Source organism: Meleagris gallopavo, chromosome 21 (assembly GCF_000146605.3).
Source record: "Meleagris gallopavo isolate NT-WF06-2002-E0010 breed Aviagen turkey brand Nicholas breeding stock chromosome 21, Turkey_5.1, whole genome shotgun sequence".
Taxonomy (NCBI): Eukaryota; Metazoa; Chordata; class Aves; order Galliformes; family Phasianidae; genus Meleagris; species Meleagris gallopavo.
Window position 1 is genome coordinate 675,785 of NC_015031.2, and position 8,016 is coordinate 683,800.

The window sequence follows — 8,016 nt, forward strand, 5'->3', positions numbered from 1 at the left end:
TGCATTGCTCCCCTCCAAAAAATGTCACCTGGGAAGCATGTCAAAGAAGTGCTCATATGCAATCCATGCCATAAAACCAGCTTGAGTCAAGAAGATTTTTTCTGGTCCTGCCACTTGCTCCCAGAGAATCTCACGTGTGGAATACTGACTGGAAAACATTTGACAAAGGAGGATGAATGATGGAAGAAGGCATTTGCTGAGCTTGTTTCAGTAGAGCTGGCACACTCATGGGTTATCTTGTGAGTAATACCATGTGCTGCTTGATAATTTGAAGGAGCGTTTGCAGTCCTGTGGGTGTGTGGGGCTTTGTGCCACGTTTCAGGAGGTGTCTCCTCCACACCTCACCCCTGGCAGAGGAGCTTTGCCCACAGCTGATGCCATGTGGATGAGGCCACCACCATGGGACTGAGCTGTTCCCATCCTGCACACCCCCACCTGCAGCCTCTGCAGATAAAACTGAGTGTCCCTGAGGGAAATGATGGATGGAGAGCCAGGTAGCTCATTAAACTATAACAACGTGTTTTATTGATGTTTTCTGATGGTAATTGACATTGGAGTTCAGCTCATTTAGCTTTTAATCAGAATACAATTTACCATGTAGGAAGGAAGCTTATTGATTGCCTGGCAACTCATGGGAGTGGTGTTGGTGTACCTGGAGCACGTATTGGGATTTTTTATGGCTGCTCACAGGTTCTGTCCTGGGTGCCTTGGGCACGTGGATGGATGTTTTAATATCTGGTTGAGCCTCACTCCTACAAATGTGAATATTAAGTGAGTAAACGGTCTGCTTGCAGCGGGGGTTTGCAGAAATGGATGGTTTAATAAGGAGGATTTGCTGACAATCTCAGAGTGTTGATAGCATGCTGCTAAGGAATTTGCCACGGGCACATGGACTCACAAGTAAAACCCAGCTCAGTATTCATCCAAACTGATGAAAGATGCTCTAAAAGATTGTTTGATTCCATCGCAGGGGCAGTTCCCTAGTGTTTGAGGAATATGGGGAGATGAGGGCAGAAGGACAGAGGAGTGAGCCATGCAGAAAAATCTCTTTCATAGAATCATAAAATGGCTTGGGTTGGAAGGGACTCCAAGATCATCAAGTTCCAACCCCCTGCCACAGGCAGGGCCACCATCCTCCAGATCTGGTACTAGATCAGGTTGGCCAGAGCCTTGAACACCTCCAGGGATGGGGCATCCACAGCCTCTCTGGGCAACTTGTGCCAGCACCTCACCACTCTTTGTTTTGCTTGTGCCCCAGATTTCACTTTCTTTGTTGAATTGTGGATTTGGGGTGGGTGAGAAGCCACAGGACTGGCGTGCTGATGGAGAGAGATGTGCTCTCATGTCCTTCCCCAGGGTGCACGCATATGACAGCTCCTCACGGGGTGACACCGCTGCCCTATCTCTGCTGGGGGAAAGGGAATGAAGGAAATGCAAAGAGTCAAAGTCTTGCAGATAGAAGGGCTGCCAGAGGGAAGTTCAGTGATTGCTCTTGGATAGCAGAGAGCGTGATTTCTGGGCAAAGTCCAGCAAGTCGCTGCCTCACACTCTGGGTTGTGGGTGCAGGAGGGACTTGATCTCCCCTTCGCATGCTCTTGTTCAAGGGGGTTGGAACTAAATGATCTTTAAGGTCCCTTCTGAACCAACCCAGGGTCCTATGATAATATTGCAGTGGTTTCTAACATGGAACTGAATCCCAAACTCAGTGCTCAGTGCAGGTCCTTGGCTGTTCCCCACTTTGTTTTGATGGCTGCTCATTTATCCTCTGCAGCAGGAGCTGAGCTGGGTGCCCTCCAGTAGATCTTGAACAAGATTGTTATATTCCTTTCTGCAATTTCCTTTTATTTCATATGCTCCCCTCAGGGCCATCCTTCACCTTGAATTTTATTGCCTTCTTTAATTGCTTCTCCAAAGTCCATGTGTAATATTACTCTTGAATTCTCTTAAATAACTTCCTGAGTCAACGCAATCCCATTCATCATGTACTCCTGGTCCTTTTGATAAGCCCTATTGTACCTTGCTTTTCATTTCAGTATGTCAACACCCAATCCATCGTGTTGTACTTCAGCCTTTTGTCAAGGCAAGTGTTGAGTGCTTCTTATAGTAGCATTAGGGTTGCAAAATTGGTTTCTACTTCTTGTCTTTGTTTCTGCAAATTTATTCTCTCAGTGCTCTGCTACTGCTGCAGCATCACCAGGTCCTAATTTGGGCCAAGATTTAATTGAGATGGTCTTCAACACCTGGTGATAACCACAGATGAGTGCCCAGATGCTCTTCCTCCATCGGAGTACACCAGAAGGAAGGGAGTTGTCCTTATCCAACATATTTTATCCAGACACGATCTGGAGTTCTGCTTGCTGGTTTTGCATTGCATTTCTGTGCAACTCCTATTACGTGGGTCTCTATTTCTATGCAACTTTCAAAGAACTCTCAGTAGAATTTCCTACAAACCCCTTCCTAATATCTCAGATAGTTGTATACAAAAACATCCCTATGTTAGATGTCTTGAAATAAGATGTAGCATCTAACTGGATGCTTTGCTTATCTTTAAGCTCTACTGTGTTCCTGGCAAGTGAGCAGTGTTCACTGTAAAATACAAAACTGCAGAACAGGAGCAAGGGGGTTAGCTCTCAGAAGGGGAACCAGTGCTGAATGGTGCTTTGATGGGGTCCCACCCGCTGTTCCCAGGTCCATGGCCCGAATCCTACACCCCACAGAGCCGGCTTTACCACTAAGTGCCCTTCTGCAGTGGGAAATTTGGAGCTGGTTTATTTTTCTTGACTTTTTGATGACTTTTGGAGGCTCCTGCTGCTCTGTGGATGATGGGATGGGATGCAAGAGGAGCTTGGGATGGACATGGCTGCTGGAGCCACGCTGAGAGGGGCTAGCAAGCCCAAACCTGAATTTCCCATGTCAAAATCAATGCATTTTTTCCTGCAAAAAGGCAAATCTTCTCACACAGGAGACCTTCATTTTCTTCCAGCTGGTCCTTTCTTGGCCATTTCATAAAGCAAATTAATTCAGGGGTGCATTCTTCCCCTACAGAAGCTATAGGATGATCCTGGTCCCAATCTTGTTGGGATCACAGGCAGTGGGCAGCCCAGGGCTGTGTGCCTATGGGAAGTTAGGCAGGATGAGAGGACTTGTCTGACTGCTGGATAAAAGTCCCTCTGGGCTTCAAAAGGCAAATCTGGCGCTGCTCTGCCCGCAGATGTCTGCAAGCAACAATAGGCTGCAATTCAGCCCTGTGCTTCAACGGGGAGGGAAAAAAGAAAACCAGAAACCCATTAGATGACTTCAATTCCGCATGACTACATTGAAAGGGGAGGCATCATAAGCTCAGCAGTGTTGGCTTCATCAAAGCAGGATGTGAGGAAAGCCCTTTGGGGCAGGGTCATTCATAGGTGTCACAGGAAGGGACATAGGTGACAAGCCCAGGAGCTAATCAAGGCATCTTTGAATGCCAGGATCCTGCTGCAGCCATCCAAATGTCAAAATAAATGAAAAGTCACCACTGAACTCATCACAATTCTGGCTTCACCCCTCTAAACACTGCTGAGGCATTTAGGGAGGGACCCACGTGCTGAAACCTTTCCCTTCCCTTCTACACTTATTTCTTTGTTCATCTTCATAAACAGCGGCTGAATCACTTTTGTTTCTTTGGTGTTTTGCAAAGAAAAGTCTTCCTTCCTTGGCTCGGGGTTTTACGTTTCATGTTTGCAGGTAAATTAGGTGGGAGCAGGTTTGTTTTGCTGCCATTCCTTTCCAGTCCCAGCGTGGTTTGCTGGGGGTTTACTCTTCTTGGCTGCCTGCTAATTTGTAAGAATTGCTCTGATGTGTGCCAAAAACCATTTAGAATGATCCGTCTCAGTGCTTTCCAGAGCATCTCTCGCTGTTTTATGACTTTGTGCTACTGAGTAATAGCTCTGTTTACCGTTCTGAGCATGATTTTTTCTCTTGACTACTTTTTTTCCTCATAATAATCCAAACTAATAATCCAAACAGTTTGGATTATTAGAAATAACCCAAAGGAAAAGAAGGACAATCCTAGCTAATCGCCTAGGACAAATAAAGCAAGGAGTGTGTAGGGGGAAATCTGTCAGCTCCTCCCTTGTTTAGGGATATGAAATAGGTCATGTTATAATGGTCAACATCCACTGACCCATAGGAAGGAGAAAATCATGGCTGGGGATCTGTGCACCAAATGTGCAGAGATGTGCTCCTAGGATGAGTGTGGCTTCCCTGGGCAGTGGTTACAGTGGGTTGTGCACAGGCAGAGCTTAATTAAGCCCAAATCCTCATTTGGAAGGCCATTCTGGGACTTGTCGCACAATAAGATCTGCAGTGCAGCACCTTTTCTTGCCCAGAGATTGATTGGGAGTGACAGCAACATGAGATTGTGTAATAATGCCAGTGAAAACCTGTCGTGGGACATGGCTAATTGTTCTAATTTGGGCCGGCGCCCCGCTGCGCTGCAGCAGGAGGGCTTTGTCACAGCTCTCTGGTCATTACTGCTGACCCATTTAACAAGGGGCTGCCCCCCAGGCTCTGCTGTTGGAGGAGGAGTAGATGGTTGGCTTCTTAATGAAAACAAGCATATCTGCTATCGTGCCTTTATTGCAAGGCGCTACGAGGAGTGAGGTGGGCAGATATTTGTGGAACCCCTGACAGTTTCAGCGTTGTGCATCCTTTCCCATCCAAGCCAATGACACTGCTCTCCCTCCCAGCTCAAGCCCACACCTGGTTATTACCCAACCCCATCTCTCTTCTCATGGAGTCATTTTTGGGATTACCCTCAGCCCAGTATGCCGATGGCAGTGTGGTCCCATCACAGTGATGCCAGTAGGACTGGATCCCTGTGCTCATGATCCCAAACACTCTGGCCCTGACACCCAGCAAGGATTCAATGATCCCTGTGGGTCCCTTCCAGCTTGGGTTATTCTATACAGGGATTTGGCCCCTGTTGAGCCCCAGCAAGAACAAAGCTCTCTGATGTTTGCTTTCCCATGGTGGTCAACCCTTTGCTTCCTATCACAACAGCAGGAGGGTAGCATGGCCATGGCTGCCCCAGCTGCATTTGGTTAAGGGATTGCAGCCTCATGAATCTCCTCCTCCAAGGGCTGGAGGAGGGGAGAGGGGCCCTGTGAGGGGCCCAACCTCTGCTCTCCACTTGTCCCACGCTTAGCCTCACATCTCCCACACTGGAAGGCACGTGCTGTGCTTTTCAGTTCTTCCAGGTTGAGATTTTTCATGCCCTTTGACTATAAGAACCCAGCCCTACAATGGGCTGAGCAGGGAAAGAGTGGGGGATTGCTGTGGGTGCACAAAGCCCCTCTGCCCAGCAGTCCCCATTCAGAGGGAAGCGAGGTTCTACTTCCTCCACACGAGTGAGCTGCACTGATTCTTTCAGCTGCATCAGTTTCCAAACAAACTTTTGGGCTCAGTCCCACCAGGGAGTGTGCCAGCTTTGATTATTTCCTAATAGACCTGGATAATAAACAGGGAAAAACACTTTGTTTAAACTGTAGCGTGAGCGTCCAGCTCTGATTTTGGCACAACTTCAACTGTGTCACTGCTTGGAAGCTCGAGCTGGGGAAGCACAGGCTGACTTTTGTACATGGGTTTCAGGACCCAGCCCCATAGAAATGCTGTCCCATGTGCTGCTGCTGATGGTGGGTCGTGGTGGCTTTGGGCAGGTCCAAGAGTGCAGCCCCTGAGGTGGGCTGTGTGTTCTTCCCTGTGCTAAACAGTGACATTTACCAAAATAAAAATCTATGGGATTAAACCCCTTATTTAAAGTTAAGTGTGATGTTAAATACAGTGATGAAAAATAGGGTTACAGCCCTATGCTGATATTTCTGCCCCTGCAGATGTGCCCTCTGTTTGTTTTGTTGTTTTTTTTTCACTTGAGAAGAACCTGATGGAATTGTTTCCCTGCACGCCCAGATGTGATTAGTCAAAATCCAGTTTGCTCTTTGGTTAATATAACATTTATAATGTCTTTATAGAGCCTGTCGTGCTCCACTGATTGCGAGGTGAGGTGGGAGAAAGCATTGCATAAATCACACTGCAAAGCACGTGGCTCCCTGCCAGGCTGAAGGAGGGGGCGGGAGGGCAGTGATAATTGGGCATCCTGATGGGTGAGACATGGCCCATCATGTCTCCATGATGGACAGCAGCACCCATGTCAAGGGCAAGACCTTGAGCAATCAGCATGAATAGTGGTGAGCTGAGAATGAATTCCTAAGACCAAATTCAGAGATTTTTTTTTTTTTTTTGAGTCAATTCATTCTCATTTTCATGCTGTCCTTTTGCGTGGAATTTTTAACTGGAATTGAGAAGATTCCATCAAAATCACTGCTTTCCTTGAAGCTCTTTTTCCTATCAAATAGATATTTGGGGAGTTTCTGGTGAGCACTCTTTCTGAGGTCTCCATCAGCTCCCAAATCTCTTCATGTTCTTCTGCAAAATGGTTTTAATGGCAATGGATATGCGATGGGCAGTTCCTTTTGTATGAGTCTTGATGAGTGAGATATTGGCACAGGTTGCCCAGGGGGGTGGTGGAGTCACCATCCCTGGATGTTTTCAAGAAAAGTGAGGATTTGACACTGAGAAATGTGGTCTAGAGCAGTCACAGCCATGAATTGAAGGTCAGACTGGATGATCTTATTGCTCTTTCCAACCTTAATGATTGTATGACTGTGGCAGGGCAGCCAGCTGCTGCTTGCAGCCTTCATCTGTGTTTGGAAATGGATTTGCAGAAGAATCCCATTCACAAACAGTGTCCATGCGTGTGCTTTCTCTTGGTGCAACAAAGTCCTTGCAGCATCCTAGCAATCATTGCTTGGGGTTATTTTGTCCTCCTTCCTTGCAGTTTTAGCATGGTCCTTTGTGACGTGACTAGAGCATCCCACTGAAAGGATAATCATCTTGCAGCCACCTCACCTATTGTCTTCCCATTGTCTTTGCAGGAGGGAGACAACATTGGGGCCATGGAGAAGCTCTGTCGGCAGCTCACCTACCACCTCAGCCCCCACTCACAGTGGAGACGTCAAGGCATCATGAAAAGGAAGCCACAGTCCTGGTGAGTCGGCTCTCAAAGCCACCCATTGATCTCCATTCCATCCCTGCCTCTTTCCCCCATGCATCATTGGGTCATCAAGTTCCTTCACATTCAATCAGAGGCATTTTCTCATTTTCCACTTTCCTTTCCTCATTGCATCCTTGTTTGCATTGAAAATCAACCCAGCTATGCCCAGCCATGGGAATAAATGGAGAATAAATGAACCAGTGCCCTCGTCCTCAGCAAAGATCTTGGCCAATGATGTTCTGCTGCTTGGAACCTAATATGTCTGAAAGAGGTTGATGGGGGTGGAAAGGTCACTTTGCTTTCAGTGAGGTGATGCATTACATATGTAATTTTTGAAGGAAGTGAGAAAAGTGAGAAATGCAAAAGAAACTGGAATCTGGCAGGGTTAGGATTTCTATGCAGGTGTTTGCTTATGATCCTGAGAGAGTTTTGGTTCCTGGCATAGCAGATGCTATCTGTAGCCATAGCAAGAGACTGATCCTATGAAAAAGCTCAGTCTGAAAAGAGAAGAGGGGAGGAAAGCAGGCTCAGGGAATAAAGGACTGGGGGGTAAATAGGATTAGGACCATGTCTCCCACAGTCCTGGCTCGGCATCCCTTGCACCCTGCTGTCTTTGCAAGCGCCTTGTCTGACCTACAAGGGCATCCTGTCCCCAGCTTTGGCTTGACTCAACTTTGCTGTCAGATGCTTAAGGGATTTTCAAATACTGTGTTTATTCACTTTTTTTCTGCACGTGTCTCTTGGCCATCCACAACCCAACAACACTCCTCTTCTGCTCTGCAATGTAATTAGCAGCTGGCTGTAATGCCCACGCAGCTTCTCTAAATCCAATTGTCAGCAGCCCTAAGCTGCAGCCACCTCCCTTATGTGCTTCCTGCCCACATTTCTCCATTTGCCCCAAAATCCCTTTATTGTTTCACGACTCT